The sequence below is a fragment of the Gopherus flavomarginatus genome, chromosome 1 (genome assembly GCF_025201925.1).
Source record: "Gopherus flavomarginatus isolate rGopFla2 chromosome 1, rGopFla2.mat.asm, whole genome shotgun sequence".
Lineage (NCBI taxonomy): Eukaryota > Metazoa > Chordata > Testudines > Testudinidae > Gopherus > Gopherus flavomarginatus.
The window spans coordinates 337817986-337835282 of record NC_066617.1 but is presented as its reverse complement, the minus strand read 5'-3'; positions in this window follow the sequence as shown (position 1 = coordinate 337835282).

Genomic DNA, 17297 nt, shown 5'->3' with positions numbered 1-17297 from the left:
AGAGGTGACTGCCAAGGTCAGCCAACGCACAGAGATTTAATTGTTACCTCAGCATAATTGTAGCAGATCTTCTCGCACGAAATCAAGCACACCACCCAAGTGGTGTATCAGAAATAGGGGGGAAATTGTAGTTGTTTAATAAGCTGTATCTCAAAATAAAGTGCAGAACTTTGTAAAGACCAATGTCTTATCTGATGTGTATTGGAGTTTTTGTCTGAAGATTGTTTTTGTGTGGTGACAATATTTAATATTCGGTCAGTGGTGGCAATACTGAAAAATCCCAGTGAATACCAATTTTTATACTGCACATGTGCTTTATGGTTTCTTTGATGCATAGTTTCTGTGCAAGTGAAATTTGTTTGCCAAAGATCAAGAGATGCTTTCACTTATTTTCAGGGTTATTATACCATATGCATCATTGTGGTATCTTGATGTCTCTCCTGACGTGCAAAATTTATTTAAAATTCAGTGGAATTTCAGTTCCAGTTGAAATTACGTCAGTGTCCTAATCTACTCACTATCAGGCAAGCATTAGCTGATAATGTGTTTTGGTTAGAATGGCATGTGGACACCACTGTTTTTTCTTTCCTCTTTCCAGGTGGGCCCCAGTGACATCACTGGTACAGCCCTGATGAACTCTCCCTGATTGTCACTCACCAAGTTCATGTACTGGGCCAATCCTTGGGTCCCACATGCTCTTGGTTTGCTGGGGCTGCCCAGAGTTTAGGCACTGTCTCTGACTCTGGGCTTCAAGGCACACACGCCAGGTGCAGACCCCATATCTGATGCCCCTTTTGGAAGTGGGGATCTCACAGTCCAACTGCCTAAGCCCTGAACCTAGTGCTGGCTTTCCCAAGCCTCCCCTTACATGCTCTGAGTTTCACAAAGTTTCCTGATTCATGGGCTACATCACAGTGTAAGCAAGTAAGACTTTGGAAAGGGATTTCTAAAGACACACACAAAAAATACATATATAGATCTATAGAAAAACTATAAAATCTGCACACAAATCTCTCCCTTAGTTTAACTACTACTCTGAGAACTCTTTGATTTAACATCAGTCCTTTCAGGAGTCCCATGTCTTCCTGCATCCCTCTCCTCCTACTTAGCCATCGGGTTCTGATTTCTTCCCCTCTCTCAAGATGGCCAGGGAGAGAGCCTCCCTTTTATAAAGTTGCAGTCTCCCTTGCCACTCTGGGTCACTTCAGCTGCCTGTCAAGTGATCCATTGTTTGGTTCCTAGCTCACTTGAAAGGACAGGTTTCTTTTGATGCTAGCTAACTCCTTGTCCAAGAGTGCTTGCATTTGAATAGCAGACAGTTCAGTTTAATGACCCTTGATTGCTCTGTATTGTTCACCCTTCTGCCAATTTCAGTCCAAGATGGAGGTGAAATGAAAACAGTGGAAGCACAGTACACTCTTACAACCAAACTGACACTCAGAAAAAATGGTGTTTGTAGATATGGACATGCAGTAAATCATCACAATTACTAGTGAATCAGAAATACAAGAACACAAACCCTTTTTGTAACACAGAATGTAAAATATAATGTACACATATGTTCTTAACCTCCCCTTTCCCTGCCATATACATGTCCAGTAGCTTCTTTCTGTATTCTAATGTGTATAGCTAATGGAAATAAACAAACAGCTGGTTGATGGTAAGGCAGTTTCAATAAGCTCTACCCTTGCTAGCATCCTTTTTGAACTAATGCTTTCATGAGAATAACAGATCTTTGAAACTATGGTTCTGTGCCACCATTCTGCATGCAAATCTCTCAGTTAAATCAGTGGAAGTTTTTGATACTGCTCTATGCACAATCTACACCCTCAAGTATCAAACCTGAAATGATAGAGACTTTTTTATTTTCGTGGACCACTTGAAAATTGCTGAAGCTCTCAGTGGACCACTTAATGATCTTTCAAAATGTTGTTTTTATGGGGGGAGAGATAGCTCAGTGGTTTGCGTATTGGCCTGCTAAACCCAGGATTGTGAGTTCAATCCTTGAGGGGGCTATTTAGAGATCTGAGGCAAAAATCTGTCTGGGGATTGGTCCTGCTTTGAGCAGGGGGTTGGACTAGATGACCTCCTGAGGTCCCTTCCAACCCTGATATTCTATGATTTAAAGTGCTTTGGATAAAAACACTATATATATATATATAACCTAAATAATAACACTGCTCTACAGCCAAAATGCTTCTGAAATAAATGTAGTCCAACTTTACTAATTCTGGGTCACTGAGAACAAAAATGATGCTTAAAATTGTTGATTGGCTCTAGTTTTCAAGATATGCTATTGGGTCAGTATGTACGATCCTTGACTTGGGAATGACGGAGTATAAGTGAGTTATAAAGGGAAGAGGTCTCAATTTAAACCAGAAATGACTAAAATACATCTGTGACTGGATTTATGAATAAATCTATGACTGGGTTCGGACAGTACTTGCTTTTTAGGCAAAACAATGAATGATGCAATCTGACGCTTGTATTGCATCATACATGTTATGAATTGCATCATGTTATTCCTAGAAGTCATGGATGATGCAATCATAACGAAGCTTACATCACTCTGCTGAACAAATTGCCCTATATCAGCTCTAGAAATCATACAGTGTCATGCTCTCTTATTTGTCAGTGTTTGATTTTGCAAAGGGACACATTTCTGTTTAGCCAAAGTGAGCAGAGATGCCTTGTACTTGTGTGAACAGTGCAGATAACTTCTGCTATGTTTGTGGTGAAGTGACTTTTGCATCCCAAAAGCGCAGTATAACCACTCTGGTTAAGAAAGCCTATCACCTTTATTTTGGCTGCAAAGTTGGAGATCAGGACAAGAGGTGGGTGGGCCCCACACATACGCTGCAACACTTGTGCAACAAATCTTCGCCAGTGGTTGAACTGGAAAAGGAAATCTATGCCTTTTGCAGTGCCAATGATTTGGAGAGAGTCAACAGATCATACCAGCAATTGTTACTTCTCCATGGTGCCTCCAGTTGGGAAAGGTGTGTCAAAGAAGAAAAAATGGGCTGTGCATTATCCAAACATTCCATCAGCTATACGCCCAGTACCCCACGGAGAAGGACTGCCGGTTCCTGATGCACCAGAATCATTCTCGCTTGAGTCAGACAAGGAAGAGGAAGAGGATGAAACTTCTGGTCCTGAACCATCAATGTCACAGGACCCACATTTTCTCCTATCCTCCTCCTCTGAACCATACCTCATAAGACAAGATGAACTGAATGACCTTGTCAGGGATTTGGAACTACCCAAGAGTAAGGCAGAGCTGTTGGGCTCCAGACTACAGCAGTGGAATCTCCTGGCAGGCTATCAGGGCAAATGGAGCCCATCAGTGCTTGCAGACTATTGCTGGACAGTGACAAGAGATGCTCCATTTAATGAATACAAGAGACAAGCCAAGAAGCGCCGAGTAGACACTGAATAGGACTAAACTATGTACATAATAGTTTTTTGCCTTTTATTTCATAATAAATTTTATTTATATAACCCTTTTGCTGATTTTTAAAGTGTTACATAAACAGGACAGGTGAAATATTATCATGTAAAGCAACCATAAACAATGAAAAGACCTAGGTTTACAATTTATGATTAAAACTCTATCATCTACACAATATACATAGACATAAAATGTAAAAACTTAAATATCTTAGAAACAGTAGCCAATCAGTTGTTTTAATTGTCATATTTGAATTCAGCACATCAAAATACATAATAAATATCACATTTTATCTCTGAAGCAGACGACTTCTCAAAAATTGTAGACCGGTGTAATTAAAGTGTTTTGTTCTACAAATAAAAGCACACAACTCATATTTTCATATCAGTAGTCTTACCTAATGCGTTGGATGTGCCCTCTTTCCCCTGCCGCGGCAGTCCCCGAGTTGGGGCTGGGAAGGAGGGCCATCTCTCCCCAGCAGCCCTGGAGCTGGTGAAAGTCGCCTCTTTCTCTGGCTGCCGCAGCCTTGCAAGTCCCAAATTCATCCCACCCTCTCTTCGAAACCCACTGCCCCGTCCCACCTGTGCTCTATTCCCCCCAAGGCCACCACCTCACCTTACATGTGCATCTTTTCCAGGGTCCAGGCACCTAATTAGTGAAGCCATGCCTGTGCAGCTCCACTAATTAGGTGGGTGATCCTTCATTCTCTCATGTGCAGCCATCCAGGTGCACATCTTAGAAGAAACTATCCATGGACCACCTGAATGGCCCATGGACCAAAGTTTGAGAACCTCTGCCCTAATGTATGCAGAATAATCTGTTTCTTTGAACAACACCCCAGCTGCCAATCAGGCAGTGGGTGTATACTGCCTCTACTATCAACCAGAAAATATTTTTTTCCCCTCAACCACCCCGATTGACAACTAGGTTGTTATTCAAAGAAACAGGTTGTTCAGCAGACATTAAGGTCTCTAACATTTCAGGTTTCATCCTTACTAGCATGCCCAGACATCTGTAGATTTCCACCTTGAATCCAGAAAGAAATGTTTCCCTCTCTGGGTTATTTTGACCGGGGTTGGGAGAAAGGTGGGCCTTCCCAAAATGCACCTGTCAGAGGATATCTCAAACTTGGTAGGATGTGGCTTAGAGAAGACTTGTACCACACCTGACATTGCAGCTTTATTGTCTTAAACAAGGCACAAGCTGATGTCTAGATTCTGGTGAATTGTGGGGAGAACTCCTGGGACTAATATACTCTGCCTGATAACAATTTGGTTAATACTGGACTTTAATATCATGACATTACATGTTATTACATATCTTATAAAAGGTATTTTAGATTTTTTTTTTTTAGATTTGTAACATTTTTAGTTATTTCCTTCAAGACCTGTACAGTTAGATTCATGGCAACTAAAGCACATGGTGGAGAGATGAAAATTTAGTTTCCGAGAAAATTTTTTGAAACTCTTTCATATATTTTAAGGCCATGTTCTGTAACACAAGTGATGCAATCAAAATTCCTAATAGTGTGGCACTGAGGCTCTAGTGTTTAACTTTTGCAAGAGCTGCAGAGCTCACTCCTGGCTTTGCCACTCATGAGTCAGACAGTTATTCCATTGTTTGTGCTGAGCATCTCTGAATATCAGACCCTCAAGTCTGCAAGCGAGGCACCCAAAACGTAGTGAACACTTCTCAGAATTTAGGACAAAACTTTTCTATCACTCCAAGCCAACATATATTTTCTCTCCCTCTTATTCTCATTTATAACATTATGGCCCTATCCTTGCAAAGACTTACCCATGTGTTTAATTATACTCACTAAGTAGTTTCCCTGAAATCAATAGGATTACTCAGTATTTAAATCTTCACAGGACTGGGGCCTGTATGTCCATACATATGCCCACAAATACCATCCTCATGATCAGGAAGCTATACAATATAAATCTTTGATTTAAAGCACCAGTCAAAATTACTCAGGCTAAAAGGTTTTACCAGACAAGAAATGTGAATGCAGTCATGTGAATGCAGATGCCCCTGTAGCTTTTTTCATAATTACTAACATTACCTTATTATCTTTAGTACTCATCTTTGAAAGAAAAACTTTCAGCCTTCCCAACTATCCCAGAGATAGTAGCTTTTTTTGTTTTGATTTTTTTCTGCAGCTTAATGCCACCACTCCTCCTATATAAAACCTCAGGTAAACTTGTGACCATTCCTGTTTTGGGGGGTGGTATAGTGGGGAATCTTTTTAGAATTTCAGATAAATTGAAACAAATTGCTAAGCGTTTTTTGTTCAATTATGTATCTGAATGCCCTGCTATTTTATTAAATTTCTTAACCTTGACAGCAAAATTATTTTATCTAGTCTAACAAGTTGCCATATTTAGCCACATATTTTCACTGCAGGTTTTCTTTCTCATTCAGATGAATGGTATTATTCATTGTGTAGCTACGCTGGTAAAGGAACAGGAATCATCCTGTCAGAAGACTAGTTTGTAATTTGCCTTTTCCTAGTGCAGCATTAATTTGTATAATTTAGCCATAGACATTGGTTAAAACTTGTCAGTTTTCTACAAAAACAATGTAGTTTTATATTCACATTAAATGCTTTTCTACTCTGCTATAGATCTGAATTGCTGATTGGGGTTATTTGTCACTTATGACACTTCAAGCAGGAATTATTTGTTTGCATAACGTATGCCAGATTTTGCTATTTAATAATTAATACCCCTGATAGCATACAAAGCCATCCCTGCTGAGGCAAGTCCATCAGAGAAGGAAAAAAAGACGTCTAAATCTCTGTGGATCAGATTCTGATTGTGCTTAAATTATGGTACATCCAGAATAACTCCAGTGGATTCAGCTTTAAACCACTCTGCATATTAATTACCTGTAATAAAATGTCTAGTCCTCTTTTAATATAATTCATGCTTTCTTGTTTTTGAATTTGCCACCTTTCCAACAGCTTTATGGCATCCACTTCCTCTATCCCTCACAGAATTATCTGTGCCTCCACTATATCCCTTCTTAATTGCTTCTTTTCAAATTAATACTAGAGATTTTAATGTGTCACCATAGCAATATAGCCCATGGACTCTCTCTTACTAGCAGCCATCTTCTGTATCTTTTCTGATTCTTTACTATTTCCTGTATTATGGTAACCCACCCTGCAAACAACATCCCATGTTTAGTCTTAGTAGGTAGCACTTTTGTATATATTAAACACAAAAAAATGACATGAAAAATAATGCTATTTAGGTTACGAAGTCAAGCACTTGCAAATTAGAAAACACCAGATTTACTATAGGGAGGTGAGTTGCTAGACACAGAAAGTGGTTGGGGGAAGCCTAGTCCAGTCTGTCACTCTATCTCCATTCTGTCTCGAGAGATAAGAAAGCTCCTGCTCCGTTTGTTGTCCCCAGATGTAGGATTGGCCCCAGGTCAACTTCTGGGTGTGGAGGAGTTAGTGGAGGATTCCAGACTGTCTCATTCTTCCCTCAACTAGGAGTTGGGGAAGTGCCTTGTGGACCCTTGGAGAAAGGAGGAAATGTGCCTCTGGGGCATTGGGATGGTTTCAGGGCTTTACCAAAGGGAGAGAATTCAGCTATTTTTACTCTCTCCTCCCTTCCTCTTTGGCTGATCCCTCATGTCCTTATGCAGTGTGTGATGATGGCGGCACTGCTGCAGATATATAAGCCTGGCCTCAGAATGTGCAGGGATTTGAGCAGGCTGCCAACATTTTTCTGAGGAACACAAGAGTGATAAGGGAAATGGAATTTTTCAACATTATCTCCTGGATGGAATTTTCTGGGACAAAGAAAAGTCACTTCTGTAGGCCAACAGGATTTCTCTTGGTGAATATCAAAAGCCTGCTGCACACAATGGAGACCTGAGAACTTCTCAAAGCTGCCAGAATCCTGTTAAATGGAAAGTATAAAGCAACCTAACATACATCCCTCTATAATAACCAATATTTCTTCTAATTGGAGCATTTGGCATGGTCCAGTGCATAAAGTACAAGGTCAAAAGGCCTGGGTTCTAATCCTGTCAAGTGTGGTGCTAAATGGCTGTCTTGTCATGGTTACTTTGCTTACTATGCCAATGTGAAGAACCATGATATCAATGTAACCGTGTCCACTGTTAGTGAGATTGTACTATTTTAACTAAACCAGTCTAGTTAGTTTGTATAATTTTCTGGTGTGCACAAGGCCTAGCTGGTAGTTTATCAAGAATGTGGTGGCAGACAATATCAGTCTCTTTTGAATATTTCAAGAGCAAATTTATCAAGTGAACCATCAGACACATGGAACAGACAATTTGTGTGTGGCCACAGGGACATGGGGAAATGGTCTGCTGGTAGCTTTTCTGAGTTAGCATTCCCAGAACAAAGTAAGCAGGACCTCTCTTGTTCTCAGAGCCATGACTGCCTCAATTCACCTTTCCCAATAACTCTGAGGGCAAAAGTTGCTTAGAAGGACAGTTTATCAATTTTAAAAAATATGTCAGTAAGTGGCAAATATACATATTGTCCTTCTTAATTTGTCTATTAGAACATAAGAATGGACAAAGGTCTATCTAGCTCAGTATCCTGTCTTCCGATAGTGACCAATGCCAGGTGCCCAACAGGGAATGAACAGAACAGGTAATCATCAAGTGAGCCATCCCCTGTCGCCCATTCCCAGCTTCTGGAAAACAGAGGCTAGGGACACGATGCCTGACCATCTTGGCTAATAGCCATTGATAGACCTATCCTCCAAGAATTTATCTAGTTATTTTTTTAACCCTGTTATATTCTTGGCCTTCACAACATCCTTTGGCAAGGAGTTCCACAGGTTGACTGTGTGTTGTGTGAAAAAAAACTTTATTTGTTTTAAGTCTGCTGTCTATTAATTTCATTCGATGACCCCTAGTTCTTGTGTTGTGAGGAGTAAATAACACTTCCTTATTTACTTTCTCCACACCAGTCATGATTTTATATATCTCGATCATATTCCCCCCTTAGTTGTCTCTTTCCCAAGATGAAAAGTCCCAGTCTTATTAATCTGTCCTCAGATGGAAGCTGTTCCATAGCCCTAATAATTTTTGTTGCCCTTTTTCTGAACTTTTTCCAATTCTAATATATCTTTTTTGAGATGGGGCAACCACATCCGCATGCAGTATTCAAGATGTGGGTGTACCATGGATTTATACAGAGGCAATATGATATTTTCTGTCATCTTATCTCTCCCTTTCTTAATGATTCCCAACATACTTTTGGCTTTTTTGACTGTCACTGCACATTGAGTGGATGTTTTCAGAGAACTATCCACAATGACTCCAAGATCTCTTTCGTGAGTGGTTACAACTAATTTAGACCGCATCATTATATATGTATATTTGGGATTATGTATTTATCAACACCAAATTTCATCTGCCATGTTGTTGCCCCGTCACCTAGTCTTGAAAGATCCTTTTGTAGCTCTTTGCAGTCTGCCTGGGACTTAACTATCTTGAGTAGTTTTGTATCATCTGCAAATTTTGCCACTTCACTGTTTATCCGTTTTTCCAGATCATTTATGAATATATTAAATGGGACTGAACCCAGTACAGACCCCTGGGGAACACCACTTTTATTAGCTCAGAGAACTAAATGTCAAAATGTTTCCTAAAAGAGAAGGTGCATAAATACCACTTATAAAAGTCATAGGGCAGGGCTTACTCCTTCCTACCCCTGCATAGGTGAGGAATTGCGTTTCCTCCAGGTGCAGATGAGGTCTGTGTGCTGTTCCCATAGTTCACAGAAGGTTCCCTGAGAAGGTTGCTGTAAGAACCTGGGGGTACTTGGAAAATGAGACCTATTTAGGGACTGGAAAAATAGCACTGTCAGAATCACAATGGAGTTTTGAACTGGCCAGCCACCCAGGGGAGGCCTGAGTATCCACCCGCATGCCATGCACCTCATGAACTATGATTACATTTTCAGAAGACATGAATGGCTTCAAACTACTTTGACACTTCCTCTGTTTGAGCCCCCAAAACTGGCCAGACAAATCCTCCAGTTGGCAGCCCAAAGAAGAAGAGCCTTTGCAAGTTCTCTGCATGCCTTTGTGTCTCAGTTTCCTTATCTTTATAAGGGGGGCAACAATACCTCTGCTCCTTTGTAAAGTGCTTGGTGTGAATGGGTGACATGTACTATAAGTGACGAGTAGTTATTATTATCTTTGTGCTCATTTATTTTCTGAATAGTCTTTTCTATTCTCTTTGTTTCTGTAACTGCTACACCAGACATTTAGCTGATGGCTTTAAATTCATTTCCCACTCCCTCTCACTATCCTTTTACTGATTAGGGTCTTTTCAGCCTTTGACCAATCACAGCATAACGCCTTTAAAGATGGCCCTCATACCAATTCCGGAAGATCTCCGCTTGACACTTCTATCTTCCTCAGTCTGTATTCATTTTACCACTATCCTCTGATCTTGGTCACTAAGCTAATTTTTATCCAATTGAACATTTCACCATCAATAACTAGCATCATATACTCCCTTTTTATGTAGCACTGTATGAAAAGACTTCTTGATGTCCAAGTAGATTATATCTCTTGCCTCTGTACTGTCAGCTCTCATTATCACTCACCCAAAGAAGTTAATCAGATTTCTTGAGCAAGACCATCTTTTCATAAATTCATCTTATCATTGACCAGTCTCTGTTCTCTTTATGAAAAGAATCCAGGGAAAAGAAAACAGAGAAATAGAGAAAACATACAAAACAGCGAGGTAGGGGAATTGGGAAAGGTTAGGAATGTGTGACCAGTCACTTTATTTTTGCAGCCAGCTCTGTGTGCAAAACACTGGAGCAGTGTTTTAGCAGCTGTAGGCAGTGAGCCATATTGCAGTTTTAACTTAAATTGACATGGGGGGCTGGATGGGCAACACCAGCATTTAGGGTGTTAGGCATTGCCAGAATAATTATGGGGTTTTGAAAATTGGAAACTGATCAACACAGGTTGTCTAGGATTTCTCCTAATATGGAGAACAATCTTACAGGTAAGATCCACATGTAAATCACATCCTCGCTGTATCTAAATCTCAGCAAATTTTCCTGTATAATGTCTCTAAGGTCTGTCTTTTCCTCTCTGATCACAGAGTCAAAATGCTCTCTTTTGCATATAGATTATAATATTTCATTACATGACTACACACTGTTTTTGACACAGGACCCATGGTTCATTCAATGAGCAGGTTGGAAGCACAAGTAGGCAAGATTAAGATTGTACAGGTAACTGTAGGTCCCGCATTTAATAACTTTTGAGCACTTGACTTAACAACCTAAATGTTCTTTTAATTTTATTTGTTCTATATATTACAAATAAATATATTGTTTTGTGTCTGTAAGTGCAATTTAATCCATCCCCCTTGTGTATATGCATTATGATAGTCTTTAATTCGGTTATCTCAGAATATTTCTTCTAGAGCACCTCTGCCTCATTCAGTATTTGGGTGATTATTCAATATTTCTTTTTAACTTCCACATTCAATGTGTGACTCCAGGCCCTATTTAAGGCACACTATCCATACTGAATGCAAAATGGATTTCCCTCTGGGATTTTATGAAGTGCTTTGACCATAATATCTTAGTGCTTCGCAAACCTCTGCCACAGACTTTTCCACCTGTTGACCTCACAGAATAACTGTTAATAAAAGAAGACTATTATCTTCTACATCTTCTGTGGTCCAACGATAAGGCACATTTTGCCAGTAGGTTTCACAGCTATTTGAGGACAGCTTTGGACTGTCTAGACTGAGGACTCGTGGGTTGAATTCCATCTTCTGTAGTGGATTATGCCCTAGTGGTTATAGACTTTCTATTCCTATCTAATCCCCACCCCTTCCCTAGCTGCTGCTCCCTTCCCATCAGTTCCTCTCCAACATCCACCAGGACTCCTGCCCATCCCCCCCTTTCTTCTTCTATCCACTGCACATCCCCTAGCTCCTATCACCCTCCACCCCACTGCTTTCTCCCTCCCTCCAGTTTCTGCCCCATCCCTCTCTGAAATTATATAACCCCAGACCCATCTGCTCCTATCCACCCCGACTTGCTTCTGTCCTCTCCTCCCACTCCCAGCCCCTGGCTCCTGTTTTCCTATCTCTCTGAAGTGGGTTCTGCAACACCCTCCCTCTCCCATATACCCTATACCCCAACTTCCTTATCTTTATTCATTCCAGTGTGGCTACTTCCTCTTTCTCTTCGCTGCTGGGGTGCCAGCAGTGGGAACATTGAGAAAAAAAGAGATACAGGCTCCCTGCTCTCAATTCTTGTCCCTCGTGCAACACCTGCTCAGAAGCTGCAATTGTAAGGAAAAGCCTACTCAGCCCCTGCAGTCCCAGAATGAAGTGTGCTTAGTACTTCTATGGGGATTGACCGGAGTACACATGCACAACATGTAAAAGCTGTGAGGGGCTGGAGCATTCCTAGTTCTGACAGAAACTTCAGAGAATTTAGCTGTAAAAATTCATAGGTTTCTGACTAGTATGTGCAAACAGATTTTTGTGAAGGTTAACAACTTGGCCAAATTTGAGTGAATTATCACAGGGATGGCAAAATGCACAACCCTGACATCTTGATGACACCCTGCTAAATTTCTCCAAACAGGGGTGGCTCCAGGCACCAGCACGCCAAGAGTGCCTGGGGCAGCAAGCCATGGGGGGGGCTCTGCCAGTCGCTGCAAGGGTGGCAGGCAGGTTGCCTTCAGCGGCATGCCTGCGGAGGGTTCGCTGGTCCCACAGCTTCGGTGGACCTCCCGCAGGTGTGCCACCAAATCCGCGGGACCAGGGACATCCCTCAGGCAAGCTGCCAAATCCGCGGACCAAGAACCTCCCGCAGGCAAGCCGTCGAAGGCAGCCTGCCTGCCGTGCTTGGGGCGGCAAAATACCTAGAGCCGCCCCTGTCTCCGAAGCATGGAAGTGTTACAGCTTCTCAGAAAAATAGTTTTAAGCATTTTTTAACATGAGCAAAGAAATGTTTGGTTTTTTTGTTTTCCCCCCAATCTGAGAAATGGTCAAGCTATATTATCTCAAGCTTAAAATAAATAAATAAGTCAGCCTGAGACAGACACTCAGGATGGAAATTTTTGACCCAAATAGTTAAACTCTGGCAAAGCAACCGAAAACAGGGTCTTATAATGGGAAGTTTCAGGGTAGCAGCCATGTTAGTCTGTATCTGCAAAAAGAACAGGAGTACTTGTGGCACCTTAGAGACTAACAAAATAATGGGAAGTGTTGAGCAACCTTACCTGTAGGCAGCACTGCCAGTTATGCCTATAACACAGATGTTTTCCCCACAGAGTTGTTCTTTCCCCTTTTCTATTCCTTTTTACGTAGTCTGTTTCACTTTCATCTGCTCTCATGTTTTACCCATTCTTTCTTCTGCTTCTTTACCCCAGTCTCTGCTAAGCACAATCCAAACCCAATAATACTCGAGCTGATTCAACTTATGAACACCTGATATTAAAGGGGCCATGGCATTAAATAAAAACGAGTTCATCCAGCCTTAATTTTGGCCATAAATCTGTGCTTTTAAAACAATTCAGTATTTTTAAGTAATCCGAGTTTATTACACTTATTTTTCAAAGCATTCAAATATCCTCTGAGCAATCTTAACACAGTAAGATTGTCTGTGGAAATCTTCTGAATCACATATTTTCTGATGTTGCGAAACTCTTTGGCTCAGTACTGATCCCATTCAAATCAGTGGCAAAACTCCCACTCCAGCATGAGCTAGATTACTCCATTGTTATTTACAAAAATGTTATTTACAAAAATGTCTATGTACAGTTTACCATTTACAGTGCATTATAATTTTCCCTTTTGGATGCAAATACTGTGATCCTGGCTTTATGCCACTGTCGTCCTTTTGGTGATATACCAACTTGATACTTACTGTCTCCGTTCAATATTCTTTTTAGGCAGCTAAATACCAAAAACAGTCTACAGCCTTTTCATAGTGCTTAGATAAGATAAAACATCATGTTTGAAAACTGTATTCAGAACAAAATGGCATGTTTATAGCAAAAGACTTGGATAGCATTTAGCTAAACTGGTGAAAATTATTGCACAACAATTCAAGGGAAATTTTTCATCTGTCATTTCAAACTACCAAAAATTCTAATATTTTCATGAAAGTCAAGGAAATTGAGGCAAAACTGAGGCAAAAATTGAGGCATGCCCACTTTTGAAAACTTTGGTCAGTGACTTTATCTGTCTTGTCTCCTTTGCCTTGTTTTTAGATGACTGGCTGTGCTGCATTTTATTTGACTTATGACTTCTTTTATGCTATTAGCCTCAGTGTTATAACTATCACTCAATTATTGATCTGAAAAATTAAATAGCTCACAGAAATATTTTCCTCATTCTTAATATTCCCGGTCAAAACCTTTTTTTCAAAACATTACATCAGTCAACAGTGTCTGTCAGCACATATGTTAGAAGCTTGCTTGGCAGCAGGTCATATAATTGTCATTCTCTGAACTGTTGCTTGATTTAATAGGCATCCATAGATGCTAGTATTTCATGACCAAAGTGTTCAGAAATGCATATTATAGTTGTAAGCTTTTTTAAACCATTTGACATGGTTTACATTTTAAAATTCTGTGCAACAGATTTGATATCATTCTGAAGCCTTAAAAATCACATACTTACATAAAACTATATATCTAGGTACTTATTACCACAGTATCTCAACAAACATTACTGGAGGTAAGTCAAGGAAGTGTTAGCCCCATTTTACAGATGAGAAATTGAGGCACAAATTTCAGAGTAGCAGCCGTGTTATCTGTATCTGCAAAAAGAACAGGAGTATTTGTGGCATCTTAAAGACTAACAAATTTATTTGAGCATAAGCTCTCATGGGCTAAAACCCACTTCATTGGATGCAATGGGTTTTAGCCCACGAAAGCTTATGCTCAAATAAATTTGTTAGTCTCTAAGGTGCCACAAGTACTCCTGTTTTTTTTGAGGCACAGAGTGATTAATTTGCACAAGCTCATAGTGGAAGTCTGTGGCAGAGGTAGAGCCATTAAATCTAGGTCTCCTGCCACAAAATTATCCTCTTTCCCCTTCTGAATATTACGCGCGCGTGCACACACACACACAAATGTTTTAAACTATATAGTGAACACAATAGCCAGACTTAGAATGAATCAAGTCTTTCAACTTATCCAGTGCTGTTACTCACCATCCCAAGTCTCTCTATAGAACTGGATAGAAGAGGACATTTCAGCTCCTTCCCTGTACTTATTTCAGGTTCCACTGCCCTGCGAGTCAGAAGTCAGTTCATCTGTCCAGAATATCTGACAGTCATTGTCTTTAACAGTGGCCACGCCTGAGTCTGATTGTTGTATAAATCCAGATTTTATTAGAAATTTATACAAATAAAGCATTAAAAAAAGGAAGTTGAACCCAGACATGCCTTTGATTAATAGAATGTATTAATGCAACATATCCCAAAATGTTTGTTCTCATTTGTGCAGCTATTGAGTTTGGGTTTAATGTAGAGTGAAATTTAGTGGCCTGTGATGACAGAAGGTCACCCTAGATGATCTGATGGTCCCTTCTCGCCTCAAATCCAATTAATCTAATTGTGTAAATATTTACTTTTAAATATCAGGGTCAATCTAATACACATCAACATTTTTCTTTAATTGTGGGCCCAATTTTCAAATGTGGACACCTTCATAAAACATCCAAGTCTTTTCAGAGACCCTCCCAGATCATCCCAATAAATAGCACATTTGTGCCCAAGTGCTAATTAGTCCTCCAAATGTCAAATGTGAACATCACTTAAGTGATTAAATTTGACAATCTCTTTCCATTTCTCTAAGAATAAACTCTCTCCTATGCTGATTCATGAAGGATGGGAGCGTCTCTACTCTATGGAAGCCCATCCCCAGCACCCGCAGCAGGGTAAGATCTCTCCCTGGTGTTATGGAGACAGCAGCAGTCAGCACACACAGCTGTGACAGGAATAGTTTATGTGGGACTACAGACCCTCCTAGAAGGCTAACAATGAAGAGCAATCAATGATTGTTAGCCTGGAGGGTCCCCTATTCAAAAGCAAGTATCCTAAAACAAGCTAACTTCTGTCCTGGGCAATCAGTCTGACTAGATGAAGGTGTTACTAAGCAAGAGGTCACCTGAGAGGGACCTGAATTCCCTGACGACAATCACCTGACAGGAGGTAGGGGGTGGAGATGGGATGGACGAGGACATTATGAATGGAAGGCTCTCCCACCAGCCCTTAGAGAGAGGGGAGCAGACCAGTGTCAGAAGCTGACAAGGCTGGACAGGAGAAGAGGAATCTTAGACCCTGTGAAAAAACACTGACCAAATCCCCAAGGATAGTTGGAGGGGTGAGGAAACTGAGGCAGGGATTGTTGTGCAGAGTTTTGTTGTTTTTTCATAGATCTGTATATATCTTGTGCTGCTAACAGAAAAATGTGTGTTTAGAAATCCCTCTGCAATCTGTGTGCTATCTGCTCACACTATCTTCTCCCCCCACCCTGGTTTCCAAGGGGAAACAGTAAATGAGAGGTTTCATGGTTTGGTGGAATTCTGAGAATATGCAATAGCTATGGGGGAGATTTGGGAGAGTTAGCGTTAGTTTCAGGGTCTAGACAGTTGAACTGTGGGGTCCCCATTGCCAAGAGAGGTATCAGACATGGGGTCTGCACCTGGAGAATGTGCCTAGAGGCCCAGGGCCACAGAGAAGGTGCCCATACTCTGCCCAAACCCAGCAAGCCAAGAGCCTGTGAGTCAATAATTGGTCCAGTGCAGTAGCTTGGTTAGTGTCCAGGAGCTCAATCAGGGTTGTAGCAGCACCCAGAAATCCCACACGAGGATGGTGCCTCAAAGAACTCTTCCCCAGATTTAAACAGATGTGAATACTATTTCATAGATGTAGTCATTAAAGTGTGCTCCATGTCTTAAAGTCCTGAGAGGTAAATAAGCTGTCAAACCTGCTTATCGAGAGTGTTCTGTTAAGGTCTGTATTATAATATCTCTGTGGGGGTGAAGGAAGAAACATGGGAGACTTTAACTTCCCAGATATAGACTGGAGGACAAGTGCTAGTAATAATCATAGGGCTCAGATTTTCCTAGATGCGATAGCTGATGGATTCCTTCACCAAGTAGTTGCTGCATCAACATGAGGGGATGCCATTTTCAATTTGGTTTTGGTGAGTAGTGAGAACTTCTTAGAAGAAATGGTAGTAGGGGACAATCTTGGTTTGAGCAATCATGAGCTAACTCAGTTTAAACTAAATGGAAGGATAAACAAAAATAGATCAGTGACTAGGGTTTTTGATTTCAAAAGGGCTAACTTTTAAAAATTAAGGAAATTAGTTAGGGAGGGGGATTGGACTGAAGAACTTGTGGATCTAAAGGTGGAGGAGGCCTGGAATTACTTCAAGTCAAAGTTGCAGGAACTATCAGAAGCCTGCATCCCAAGAAAGGGGGAAAAAATTCATAGGCAGGACTTGTAGACCAAGCTGGATGAGCAAACCTCTCAGAGACGTGATTAAGAAAAAGCAGAAATCCTACAAGGAGTGGAAGATGGGAGTGATCAGCAAGGAAAGCTACCTTATTGAGGTCCAAACATGTAGGGATAAAGTGAGAAAGGCCAAAAGCCATGTCGAGTTGGACCTTGCAAAGGGAATTAAAACCAATAGTAAAAGGTTCTATAGCCATACAAATAAGAAGAAAACAAAGAAAGAAGAAGTGGGACCACTAAACACTGAGGATGGAGTGGAGGTTCAGGATAATCTAGGCATGGCCCAATATCTAAACAAATACTTTCTCTCAGTCTTTAATGAGG